Raw genomic sequence first — 12993 nt, 5'->3', positions numbered from 1 at the left:
TATAGCACTATTTTGAAGAAGAGCAGGGGAGTTGTCCCATTGTCCTGGTCAGTATCTAACATAGTTTTCCCAGTGATATCATCACGATTTCTTGAAAGAGGGGCATCCCTGTCATTACCTTAATAATGGTCCGAATCTCCTGTCCCTAATTGCCAATGAGTGTGGGTTCCAGATCAAGTGAATATATTCCATTTCCAAACAGACCAGATTGTCTGAGTGAGATTCTCATGTTAGCCCCAGTGGTGACAAATCTGAGCAACGTCTGTGCTGATCAGAATGGTGGAACAGGCTCGAGGGCCTTAATGGCCTACCCCTGTTCCTATGTTCCTGCGCTGGGTCCTGAATGGAGAGTAGGAATAAACGGGCCTTTTTCGGGTTGGCAGGCTATAACTAGTGGGATACTGCAGGGATCAGCGTTGAGGCCTCAGCTATTTACAATCTATATTAATGACCTAGGTGAAGGGACTGAGTGTAACGTATCCAAGTTTGCTGATGATACAAAGTTAGGTGGGAAAGTAAGCTGTGAGGAGGAGGCAAAGAGGCTGCAGAGAGATATAGGCAGGTTGACTGAGTGGGCAAGAACTTGGCAAATGGGATACAATGTGGGGAAGTGTGAAGTTATCCACTTTGGTAGGGGGAAAAACCTGACTATTTTTTGAATAGAAACATAGAAGATAGGAGTAGGAGTAGGCCATTCGGCCCCTCAAGCCTGCTCTGCCATTCAATGTGATCATGGCTGATCATTCAAATTCAGTACCCTGTCCCTGCTTTCTCCCCATATCCCTTATCCCCTTAGCTTTAAGAAATATATCTAACTCCTTCTTGAATATATTTAATAAATTGGCCTCAACTGTCTTCTGTGGTAGAGAATTCCACAGGTTCACCACTCTCTGGGTGAAGAAATTCCTCCTCATCTCAGTCCTAAATGGCTTACCCCTTATCCTTAGACTGTGACCCCTGGTTCTGGACTGCCCCGCCATCGGGAACATCCTTCCTGCATCTAGTCTGTCTAGTCCTGTTAGAATTTTATAAGTTTCAATGAGACCCCTCTCATTCTTCTAAACTCCAGCGAATATAAGCCTAATCGACCCAATCTCTCTTCATACGTCATTCCTGCCATCCCAGGTATCAGTCTGGTGAATCTTCGCTGCACTCCCTCCATGGCAAGAACATCCTTCCTCAGATAAGGCGACCAAAATTGCACACAATGCTCAAGGTGTGGTCTCACCAAGGCCCTGTACAACTGCAGCAAGACATCCTTGCTCCTGTACTCGAATCCTCTCGCTATGAAGGCCAGCATACCATTTGCCTTCTTAAGTGCCTGCTGCACCTGCATGCTTACCTTCAGCGACTGGTGCACAAGGACACCCAGGTCTCGTTGCACTTCCCCTTTTCCCAATCTATTGCCGTTCAGATAATAATCTGCCTTCCTGTTTTTGCCACCAAAGTGGATAACCTCGCATTTATCCACATTATACTGCATCTGCCATGCATCTGCCCAATCGCCCAACCTGTCCAAATTGTACTGGAGTTTCTCTGCATCCTCCTCACAGCACACATGCTCACCCAGCTTTGTGTCGTCTGCAAACTTGGAGATATTACACCTAGTTCCCTCATCTAGATCATTAATATATATTGTGAATAACTGGGGTCCTAGCACCGATCCCTGCGGTACCCCACTAGTCACTGCCTTCTACTCGGAAAAAGACCCGTTTATTCCAACTCTTTGCTTCCTGTCTGCCAACCAGTTTTCTATCCGAGTCAGTACCTTACCCCCAATCCATGTGCTTTAACTTTGCACGCTAGTCTCTTATGCGGGACCTTATCGAAAGCCTTCTGAAAGTCCAAATACACCACATCCACTGGTTCTCCCTTATCTATTCTACTGTAGGAACGGAGGTTCCTATCAAAAGACTGAGTTCGACTCAGATAATTAAATTAATGAACTTTAATCAAAACAAACGAGTTTAAACTGGAAACTGCTAGGACACATCAATAACAGGTCTATTCTCTCTGAGGACTCCACGAGGACTGATCCCCTGATCAGGAGAGTGACGTCATGACATCATCACGTTCTTCCCGCCGTTGGGGCATCACGTGACTAACGGCACGACGTCATCACGTGCTGTAAAGGTAACTGGCATTGTACAGTCAAACAGTGTAATTAAAGGTACAGGCACAGACAGTAACTACATTGCTGTTAAAGGAATTATGTACAACCGCTCGGAGTCCTTTGGTGGCTCCGCCACAATACCGGTTACATCCTCAAAAATTGGTGAGAGACTGGGAAATGTTTGCATTCAGAGGGACCTGGGTGTCCTTGTACATGAATCACAGCAAGTTACCATACAGGTACAGCAAGCAATTAGTAAAGCAAATGGTATGTTAGCTTTTGTTACAAAGGGATTAGAGTATAAGAGTAAAGATGTCTTACTACAATTATACAGGGTGTTGATGAGGCCACATTTGGAGTACTGTGTACAGTTCTGGTCTCCTTATCTAAGGAAAGATATACTTGCCTTAGAGGGAGTGCAGCGAAGGTTCACCAGACTGGTTCCTGGGATGCGGGGATTGCCCTATGAGGAGAGATTGAGTAGACTAGGCCTATATTCCCTCGAGTTTAGAAGAATGAGAGGTGATCTAATTAAAACATGTAAAATTCTTAAGGGGCTTGACAGGGTTAATGCTGAGAAAATGTTTCCCCTGGCTGGGGAATCGAGAACACGGGGTCACAGTCTCAGAATAAGGGGTTGGCCATTTAGGACTGAACGAGGAGAAATTTCTTTACTCAGAGGGTTGTGAATCTTTGGAATTCTCTAGCCCAGAGAGCTGTGGATGCTCGGTATATTCAAGACAGAGGTCGATAGATTTTTGGGAACTAAGGGAATTAAGGGATATGGGGCTAGTGCGGGAAGGCGGAGTTGAGGTAGAAGATCAGCCATGATCTCGTTGAATGGCGAAGCAGGCTCGAGGGGCCGAATGGCCTACTCCAGCTCCTATTTCTTATGTTCTTATCAGAATGAAGAGAGTTTTATTCCATTAAGGGGTTGAAAATACGATAACAGGCATCCAATATGATCATGTTCACTTGGGCCCTATGGCCCATTACAGGGCGCAGAAGTCTGAGGCCCACAACGCACCTGGTGTATCCCAAGCACTATGGGGACAGAAGCTGTACGCTATTCTCCTCAGGCCACTGGCATTCACTTACATTAAGCACAATGCGGCTGCAGTGCCTTATTTTGAAAGGCGCGCTGAAGGAGAAGGGAGTTTTACAAGTTAAAAAAAATACCCAGCCACCCGCTGAGCCCACAGCCCCTTTGCTGTCACGGGCACAGAGGGCCCAGTTGGAGGGAAGTAACATTAGAGTAGATAGCTCTAGTGGAAGAGTTAATACTGGCACGGGCACAATGGGCTGGATATGCTTGATTAGGCTCATGTGAAGCGCCTTGGCATTTAGTTTTAGGCGCTATGTAAATGCAAGTTGTTGTTGTTGAATGTCCTCCTTCTGTGCTGTAAATTCCGTGGGGTTGATTTTTGTCTCCTGACTGCTCTGTTTTTTGGCATAAATTGGGTGGTAGCGGGACTAAAATCAGAAGGTAAAGACCTGCTGACTTACCGCTGGAGGTCCACCAATTCCAATTGTGGTCAGACCTTGATTTGGGCAGCCAGTGGAAACAGGTGGTGGGGTGGCTTCATTAATGTATAAAAATAGGGGCCAAATGCTATCTCCAGGGCTCCGCCACCATTTTTGTCTTTACCTGTGTGGCCAACATTGCTCCCACCACCACCACCACCACCACCACCACCACGGGCGGACAACATCGGGAGGCAGCCATTTCCGGTGGTATTTAAAGGCTCCCTTACCTGCCCTCAGCTGCAAAGATTTGGGAGGCAGGATCCTCAATAGGAGGAAGGAACTGCAGGGAGGCAGGTAGAAGGAGGCATGCTTGCAGCAACCCTTTCTGATGAAAGGTCATCGACCTGAAACACTGGGCTGGATTTTTCCAATCTCGGCGGGTCCAGGACGTGTGGGGACCTCGCATCTGTGTCGATCCCGACCTCCAACAAGATATTCCGATAATGGGGCTTGTTAAGCCCGCCCAGTGAGGTTCCCGGCCAATTAATAGGAAGCGGGTCTGATGACGTCATTTGATGAAGCGTCATCAGCCAGTTTCCTTAAAGGAGCCATGTCCAAATTGATTTTGACAGTTGTGCTGTCAGTGTTCTACAGCATTGAGGCGTTGCAACCACTGACAAGCACTGCACAAAGGTACAAGTCTGCACCCAAGCTCTCCCATGACTCCCTCCATATGGTGGGAGTCACAGCACGCAGGGAGGTTCTCTTCCCTTCCAATGGGCGGAAGAGACCTCCCCAGAAGATCAACACATTGCACAGGAGGACACAAGCAGGGATGTTGTCAGGAGGACCAGGCTGCAGTGGCACAAACCCTTCAATGATCGCAGTAGATCACGAAATATTACTGCCAAGCCACACTCAACCTCATCCTGCTGTGCCACTCATCACATCCCCATCACTCTGCCTTCACTACCCTACTCCTGCACATCTTTACTCACACCAACTTACCTTGCACCTCCACCCATCCCTTTCTATCTACATTATCACTTCCTCATCTCACTAGCCACCCCTCACACTCACACTCATCCTACTGCAAGCATACCAACTGAGAACACACAAGGGTAGGCACTTGGGTGGTTTAGCCAATGTTCATGTGAAGTTTCTGGTAATGTGCTGTCAAACATTGAAATCTTTATTTTCAACACTTTGCATTCTTGGACAGATTTATGTGCACCCTTGAAAGTGTCTTAGTGAGTTGCAGTGAATGGTGAGACATAACATTCCCCCCCACCCCCACCACCCCCCCCCCGCCACCCCCAATGGTGATGAGTGTGAAAGGAATGGCTTGGACATTGTAGGGATATTTTATGGTGCTGGTGTGGGGTGGTGCCAACCTGGTGCATCATGTGGCAGCCAGGGTGTAGAGCATCAAGTAAAGCTAATCTGGACATGGTGAGGCCATCACTGGAGTCCCGGGCTGCAATGTGCACGGGTGATGATGCCCTGGATCCAGTGCAGCATCAGTTGATTGCGGAGAAGGTTGGTGTGGATGTTGGTGTTGCTGGTGTGCCCGGTGATGCTGGTGTTGGGGCTGATCGTATTGGGATTCTGAGGACCAAGGTAAGATTTTTTCAAGGGCACTGATGCTGATGGAATAGATGACAGGTGAGGTCAAGATGGCAGAAGTAATCTGTCAATGGTGAGAGAGGTTGTTCCAAGGAGGTGACACTGGATAGAGAGATTACTCCAAACACTTCAAAAGTGAATAAGCTCAAAAGTGGGTTCCAAATCATTAATGCTTCAGCTTCTAAGATTGGGAAGTGACCAGCTGTGAAATGGTAGGTTTTAGACCACTTTCACAGCTTTCACCTATTCACAGCAATCCACAGTCATCGAGAACCCGACATACTTAACTGATGTGATAGCCACTCTCCGGGAACCTCGTTGAAAACCTGATAAAATGATAAGTACATGGGAACATGGCTCCTAACTACCTTTTAATAAGCTTTTAATTATCTAAATTGGCTGACCCGCCGCTTGGTGTCGGGTCTGTTCAGTGATGACAGACCCGACACTTGGGAAACTGACAAGGAGGCGGGTTTACAGCGGGATACCGACCCGCTGTCGATCTTTGTGATTTTGACAGCGGACCCGCCTCCAAACCCCCAGATTTCAAGCATCCGCAGTATTTTGCTTTTGTATCAGGATGGGTCTCTTGGGTTGATGCAAATATTGAGCTTTCCGCAAGTCCAGGACGTCCTTGACCCCATCCACATCACACTGCGGGCTCCTTCAGATGACCTAACTGCCTCCATAAATCACAAGGGCTTCCATTCCAGTAATATTACCTCCTGGGCTGGTTTCAATCGCTTGATGGGGTCGGAGAGAAATTTTCAAGAGTATATTTTTCCTTATTGGCCTTGTTTTTTTCCTCTGGTTTTTTTTCCTCTCCCAGGAGATTACATGGCAGCGGGGGTTGTGGGGTTGTGAGGTTGTGGGGGGGTGGTGAGGATGGAAGGCAGTGTTTAGTCACGATGCTCCAGCCATCATGGTGCAGGGCAGGGTTGATGGACCAGCTGGTCTTTATCTGCCCGTCAATTTTGTATGTTCGTAATGTTCAACTGTTGAGCGATCGCCATACCGGTCTGTCAGTCAGTGACTTTGAGAGTCGTTCCCCATCAGGGTTGAATATTCTTGTTTGTGGAGGATTCAGCTCAGGCTCAGAGATCACAGGGTTCAGATGCTTGAGGAGCTGAATGTTGAGTCTGTGTGTCCCAGTTATGTTTAGGATCAATCACTGGACACAGACAACAAGAATAACTTTTAACAGGTCTTTACTATTCGAAGGTCAGGGCTGAACTGCCCAGCAAATCCTTGCACAACACTTATATACCGGTGTGGTCACCACCGGTATTACAGTATACAGCAGCCAAGAGAAAGTAGTACATCTCTTAAGGTAGTTCTCTTAAGGTGGAACAGGTTACATACACCACAATCCTCCCTTTTTAGCTTAACAGTTATATCCCCATTTAACATAACATAATAACATATATATATACAACTTCATGCAAAACAGCTCAAAGATTCAGTCTCTGAGGAGGCCTCCTGATTTGAGTTGGATAACGCCTTTCAGGGGTCTCTGATTCTCGTTGCTGGGGTGACTCATCTAGTTGGTCTCTTATGGATTGGACATCATCATCAGGTACATTCACTTCTGAGGTAGATGTTTCAGGTTCACTAACTTCTTTCACGGTTGTCTCTGCCGTAACCATGGGTTCAACCCTTGTTCTCGATTCTACCAGTTGGTCAGCATGACGCCGTATTACATTTTCACCAATATCTACCGTGTACATCAGGGGTCCTTGTCTGGCCCGAATTGTTCCAGATTGCCATTTCTCGTTTTTATAGTCCCGGGCTAACACTGGTTGTCCTATTTCGAAACTCCGAGTGGTCTTGTTATTTATATGCTGGAACTGTTTGTTTTCAACTTCCCTCCGCACATATAAGTCCATTCCTCGGCTTTCTTTGCTCTTGTGGACCACCTTTACCTCTATCTTCCCGATGGGGTATACTCTTTGCCCCATGTATGTTTTCAATACAATCTCCGTATCCCGTAGGGGAATATGTGGGAATAACCTTTTGTAATCTTTCTTATTCATGACCGTCAATGCCGATCCAGTGTCCAATTCCATCTTCACTTGGACTCCTGCTATCTGAAGTGTGACCCAAATTGTTTGGAGGTCTGCTTCCTTACCAACGTTGTGTACTCTTAGACTACCCAGTTCATTACTGCTGGCGTCTGAATCTGACTTCTGTTCGTTCGAACTGTTCTCTGTCACCTTGTGTACCTTTTTGTACTTTTCCTGTGGTGACTTTTTGTTGCTGGTCTTCTTTCCTGACTGGCATACTTTAGCTATGTGACCAAGCCTGCCACATTTTCTGCATTCCTGATTTTTGAACCAGCACTGGTTCTGATCGTGTGTTGTCTTTCCACAACGATAACATTTTACTGTACTCAAGACCATTTGATTGGTGCAGAGTTCCGGTGACCGTAGCTGCATTTCCGCAGTGCCTCTTGCTGCGGCTTCTTGCGATGCTGCAATAGTGACAGCTTTATCAAGCGTAAGATCATTCTCTTCAAGCAGTCGCTTTTGTGTTCCTTCTTTTAACAATCCACACACAAATTTATCTCTCAGCGCATCTGCTAGCCCTGTCCCAAACTGACAGTACTTCAATAGCTTACGTAGTTCAATTAAAAATTCAGCGTTACTTTCGTCTTTCAACTGCGTTCTTCTGTCAAATTTAAATCGTTCCGCTATCATCAGCGGCGTGGGGTTTAAATGATTTTTCAGGACAGTAACAATATTCGCGAAGGTCTGATCCGCCGGTTTATTTGGTGATAGAAGGTGCTTCAATAGCCCGTATGTCTTCGCCCCTATTGAGCTTAATAAGGTTAATGCTTTCTCATCATCTGGTACCTTATTTGCTTTACAATAAACTTCCATGCATTCTACATACGTGGTCCAATCTTCGACATCACTATCAAAGGTATTAATGCTCCCATGTTTAGGCATCCTTGCAAGTTTTTAAAATATATATATTTTTTTAAATGGCGGCTTCCCGCGCTTGTCTTCTTCCCCCGCCTACTAAAATGGCGGCTTCCCGCGCTTGGCGGTCTTTCCCGCGCTCGTCTTCTTCCCCCGCCGACTACAATGGCGGATTCCCGCGTTTGCCTTCTTCCCCCGCTGGCTGCAATGGCGATTGCCTTGCTGCTGCCGTTCTCGCCTCCCCAGCGGTTCTCACTCCCCGATGCTGCTTTGCCTTGCAGCCCGGTCCTTTACACCGGCTGCGTTTGAATTCTCCGCGGCTCTCGTGCCTTAAGCTTCTCAACTCCCCGACGCTGCTTTGCCTCGCAGCCCCGCTTGCAGCCCGGTCCTGTACACCGGCTGCGTTTGAGTTCTCCGTGGCTCTCGAGCCTTAAGCTGCCCCAGTCGCTGCGCCTCTCGGCCTCGATTGCAGCCCGGCCCTTTCTACCGGCTGTGGTCGAGCTCTCCGCCCTTATTCCTCCGTTTTCCCTCCCCTACTCCACAGTCAATGCGGCCGACTTTCTGCTCGTGTCACTGATCGGCTTACCCACCACCATGGTAGAAGGGATGATCACTGCCTGTCGCTGATGGAGGGCTTCGTGTTCAGAATTCTTTTTCTTTTTAACCCGGGTTCTCGATGCCTCCCGTGCGATGGTGCTCAGCAGGATGATGAGGGCGGATGCCTCTTCTCGACGCCCGTTTTGAGGACGAAGCTGCCTTGGATGTAAATTTGCCGCAGGGTAAGATCGGACTCGTCGCCACTGTTGAGTCTGTATGTCCCAGTTATGTTTAGGATCAATCACTGGACGCAGACAACAAGAATAACTTTTAACAGGTCTTTACTATTCGAAGGTCAGGGCTGAACTGCCCAGCAAATCCTTGCACAACACTTATATACCGGTGTGGTCACCACCAGTATTACAGTATTACAGTATACAGCAGCCAAGAGAAAGTAGTACATCTCTTAAGGTAGTTCTCTTAAGGTGGAACAGGTTACATACACCACACTGAAGATTATAGGTCAGCAGTTAGTCCTCCAGAGATCCTCGAGGAATATGGACAGATCCCTACTTTAAGCCGCGAGGGAATATTGACACACGGACACCATTATACAATTGCCAGAGAAAATAAACACCTCACTTCACAAACCCGCCAGGAACTCTCTCCCCTCCAACCACACCAACAGGAATTGATCTTCCCAAAAATTGAACAAAGTTACAGTTAACAAAATGGAGAGTGGAGGAAGAGTCTGGCGTTGCTATGACAACCGCCATTCACTTTCCTCATGTGGGAATAATATTGTAACACAGAAAACGACTCCACATAAGAGACTTTGCTTCTTCTGCCTGTGTGCAGCACTTTACAAGCACATCCGAAGGGAAAGTGGATCAATCTTTGTAGCTTCTTCAATAGATCCCACAATGTTATTTGGGGCATTGCAGTCAGGTCCATGCTCATTGGTATTCCACAGGATTTAATCAATGTTAATGAGCATTATCATAGAATCACAGAATAGTACAGCACAGAAAGAGGCCATTCGGCCCATCGAGCCTGCGCCGGCTCTTCTGAAGAGCAATCCCGTTAGTCCCACTCCCCGGCTCTTTCCATATTCCTGCAATTTTTCCTCCTTCACGTATTTAACCAATTCCTTTTTGAAAGCTGCTATTGAATCTGTATCCACCACCCCATCAGGCAGTGCATTCCAAAACCTAACCACTCTTTGCGTAAAAAAGTTATTCCTCCAGTTCATTTGCCACTTCCACGTATCAGCATGGTGTTTCCCTCTCTACAATCAGTCCAGCACTGTCAAGAGCCACGATTGGTGAACTGGGCCCCTCAAGCAGGGTAACAGTTAGGGTGACAGCTATCAGGGCCTTTTATCCGCATTAATCAAACATTAACCGAATGAAACCCTTGCTCTCGGACAGCATTGTTTGCATATTTAGGATTCACACCTCTTATGAAGTGCAACACAACGCGATGTTCACAATCTGTCTCCCTCTCCTTTATTAACTCTCCTTTCCTAACTGTGTTACTGTCAAGTCTCTCTAACATATGGAGGGTGCATAAATCACAGCCCCATGCGGCAGGGACAGCTCCTGTTGAACATCTCCCTCGGATAAATAATATTTTTCACACATAAAAAGTGACATACCAAATTTTGCTTGGTATTATGTAACCTGATTATTTTCTGGGCTGTGTGCTAACTTGTTTTCACTGGGTTGAACATTAATAGTAATTTCCAGGCTTTGACGTTGGAAAGAGGATTTGTCTTTTGGAACAGTTCAGTCCACTTTAATCATCCCCTGGCAGAAAGTGGCTGAAGTGCTGGAGCTAACAGTATCACATGGATTCAAGAGGCAACTAGATGCATTTCCGGAGAGATAAGGGATGTAGAGATATGGTGAGAAGTCAGATAAGTGGGCTGAGATCAGTCAAGAAGGGGATGGAAGCTATTGGGTCCATTGGCTATTTCCTGTTGCTAAACAAGACTATGCTTTTAATGTTTAACATTACTCTTTTAGATACTTCCCATTCCTGAACAGTAATGAATGTAACTCTTCTTAAAGGTTCACAATGGCCTGGAAATTCTCTGGGGCTTCTCCTGATCTCCCACCATAACATCGTGAAGGAATATCGACACACAGACACCATTATACCATCGCCAGAGAAGATAAATACCTTCGCTTTCGCAAAGCTGCCAGGAATCGGGACCCTTCCCCTTCCAACCTGATCTCCCACCATAATTTACACGGTTTTTCTGGGGGTTATACTGATCTCCCGATGGCGTTATGGAGATCGCCCGCAGAATTTCAGGGCTGGTATCTTTCAGGACACTAATGTGAGTACCTCAGTCAGTACAGACGATAACTATGCTGATGTCAAGTGCTCGTGGCAAAACATTGGTATAAACCGTTGAACCAGTTTCACTCAGTTGGTAGCACTCACTCCCCTGAGTAACAGGTTGTGGGTTCAAGCCCCACATTAGGACTTGAGCACATAATCCACTCTGACGTTCCAGTGCAGTGCTGAGGGGGTGCTGCACTGTTGGGAGTCAGTGGCCTTTGGAAACTACATTAAACTGAAGCCTGTCTGTGGTTCAGATAGATGTTAAAATATTATTTTGAAGAAGAAAAGGGCGTCCTTGTGATGCCAAGTCAACATTCTTCCTTCAAGTGGCACCGTCAAATACCGATTAGCTTGTTTATGGGACCTTGCTGTGTGCAAGTGTGAGGTCATCCAATGTGGACCGAGGGTATTTTCTAAATGGTGAGAAACTGGGATCTGTGGAGGAGCAAAGAGATCTGGGAGACCAAGTACACAAATCATTCCTAGCTAAAAGACGGATACACAAATCAATCAAAAAGGTTAGTGGAATGTTGGCCTTTATCTCAAGGAGCTGGATTACAAAGGGGGGGAAGTTATGCTTCAGTTGTATCGAGCCTTGGTCAGACCCCATCTGGAGTGCAACATTCCGTTTTGCATCTCAGGAATGATATATTGGCTTTGGAAGAGATGCAGATTCACCAGAATGATACCAGGGCATAGAGGGTTAAATTATGAGGACAGGTTGCATAAACCTGGCTTGTATTCCCTTGAGTTTAGCAGATTGAGGGATGATCTGATCGAGGGGCTGAATAGCCTACTCCTGTTCCTATGGTGCCACATTTGTCTACATAACTTCAAAGCAATCCATTGTATATGAAGCACTTTGGGGATATGCTGTGAGAGGTGTGATGAGGTGGTACATAAATGCAAGATGTTCTATAATTGCATGGCTGTTTCTTAAACGCTGCATAGCCTGGGGTTCACAGGTTATTAATTAAACTGAATACTTTGCAGTTTTAAATACAAGTACTGCTTTATATATGTTAAGTATCCCTTGTGGGGAAACTGCTGATAAGAACCAGAGGACACACAGGAAGGCTTATCCCTGAAAGTTGATAGTAGGCCCTTGCATTAATTCAGAAATACAAGCCCATTTGTGTTTTGATTTTTGCTATAAATATTTAGTTGTGTTGCATTTTATTTTGCTACCAAACATAATGCCCATTAACAAATGGCCCTGGCTTCAGTCTTCGCCATCTGCTAATGACTAATTAATATGCAAATTAAGCTACATTATGCAAATAGGACATGAGTCCGGTGTTCATCAGTGTTTATTGGTCAGCAGAAAGCTGGGACTATGGAAGCAGAATAGGGGGAAAACTGCTTTGTGTGGTATGTTATCTTTAGTTTCCTCTGTTGCGAACCTTGTGATGCCGCTGTAGGGTATAAGAACCGTTCTATAGGGCTCTTCAGGTGCACTTCACGGGGGCAGGTGGGAGAGAAAGGGGCAAACAGAAGCTCAAGGTGAGAGGGAATGAAGGTATAGTCAAAGGGAAGCGTTTACGGGAGGTCTTTCAAAGCGGAGAGAGGGAGGTTGTGTGGCGGGGGGGAGGGGATTTATTTAGGGAGGAAACTCCAGAGGAATTGGGCAGGGCAGCAGAAGGAACAGGGTCCGGGGTACGAGGAGTAATCTTGTGTCGGAGGAGCGGAGGGGCAGGAACACGGAGCTGGAGGAGACTGCAGAGGTAAAGTGGGGCAGGTCCAAGGAGGCATTTTAAAAAATGAGCACAAGGTTCTATTAATTAATCCCCCAGGATATGGAAAGCCAGCGGAGCTTTGACATTTTACCGTGAGTCAGATTTATAGAATACATCCCCGGTATAGTTAAGGGGAATGACAGCTGTGGGAAAATTCTACAGCAAAGATTGTGCACATTTTGGGAATTGCATATCTAGTTTTAAGTGAAACTAATCTGAACACATTACTCTGCAAAAAGAG

The 12993-nt window shown here is 46.4% G+C and overlaps 1 long non-coding RNA gene across 1 annotated transcript in view; it reads left to right on the top strand.

Annotated features, from left to right (window-relative positions):
- Positions 1-12993, top strand: part of LOC147103352 (uncharacterized) — a 100197-nt gene that overhangs the window by 61743 nt on the left and 25461 nt on the right. The window contains exon 2 of the long non-coding RNA XR_015072996.1: positions 10737-11008. This is a non-coding gene — a long non-coding RNA (uncharacterized LOC147103352). The remainder of the gene's footprint in view (positions 1-10736; positions 11009-12993) is intronic.

The sequence above is a fragment of the Somniosus microcephalus genome, chromosome 20 (assembly GCF_052327205.1).
Source record: "Somniosus microcephalus isolate GS21.2 chromosome 20, FLI_Smic_1.0, whole genome shotgun sequence".
NCBI lineage: Eukaryota > Metazoa > Chordata > Chondrichthyes > Squaliformes > Somniosidae > Somniosus > Somniosus microcephalus.
The sequence above is the reverse complement of the archived record's forward strand: the minus strand, read 5'-3'. Positions and strand labels throughout refer to the sequence as shown.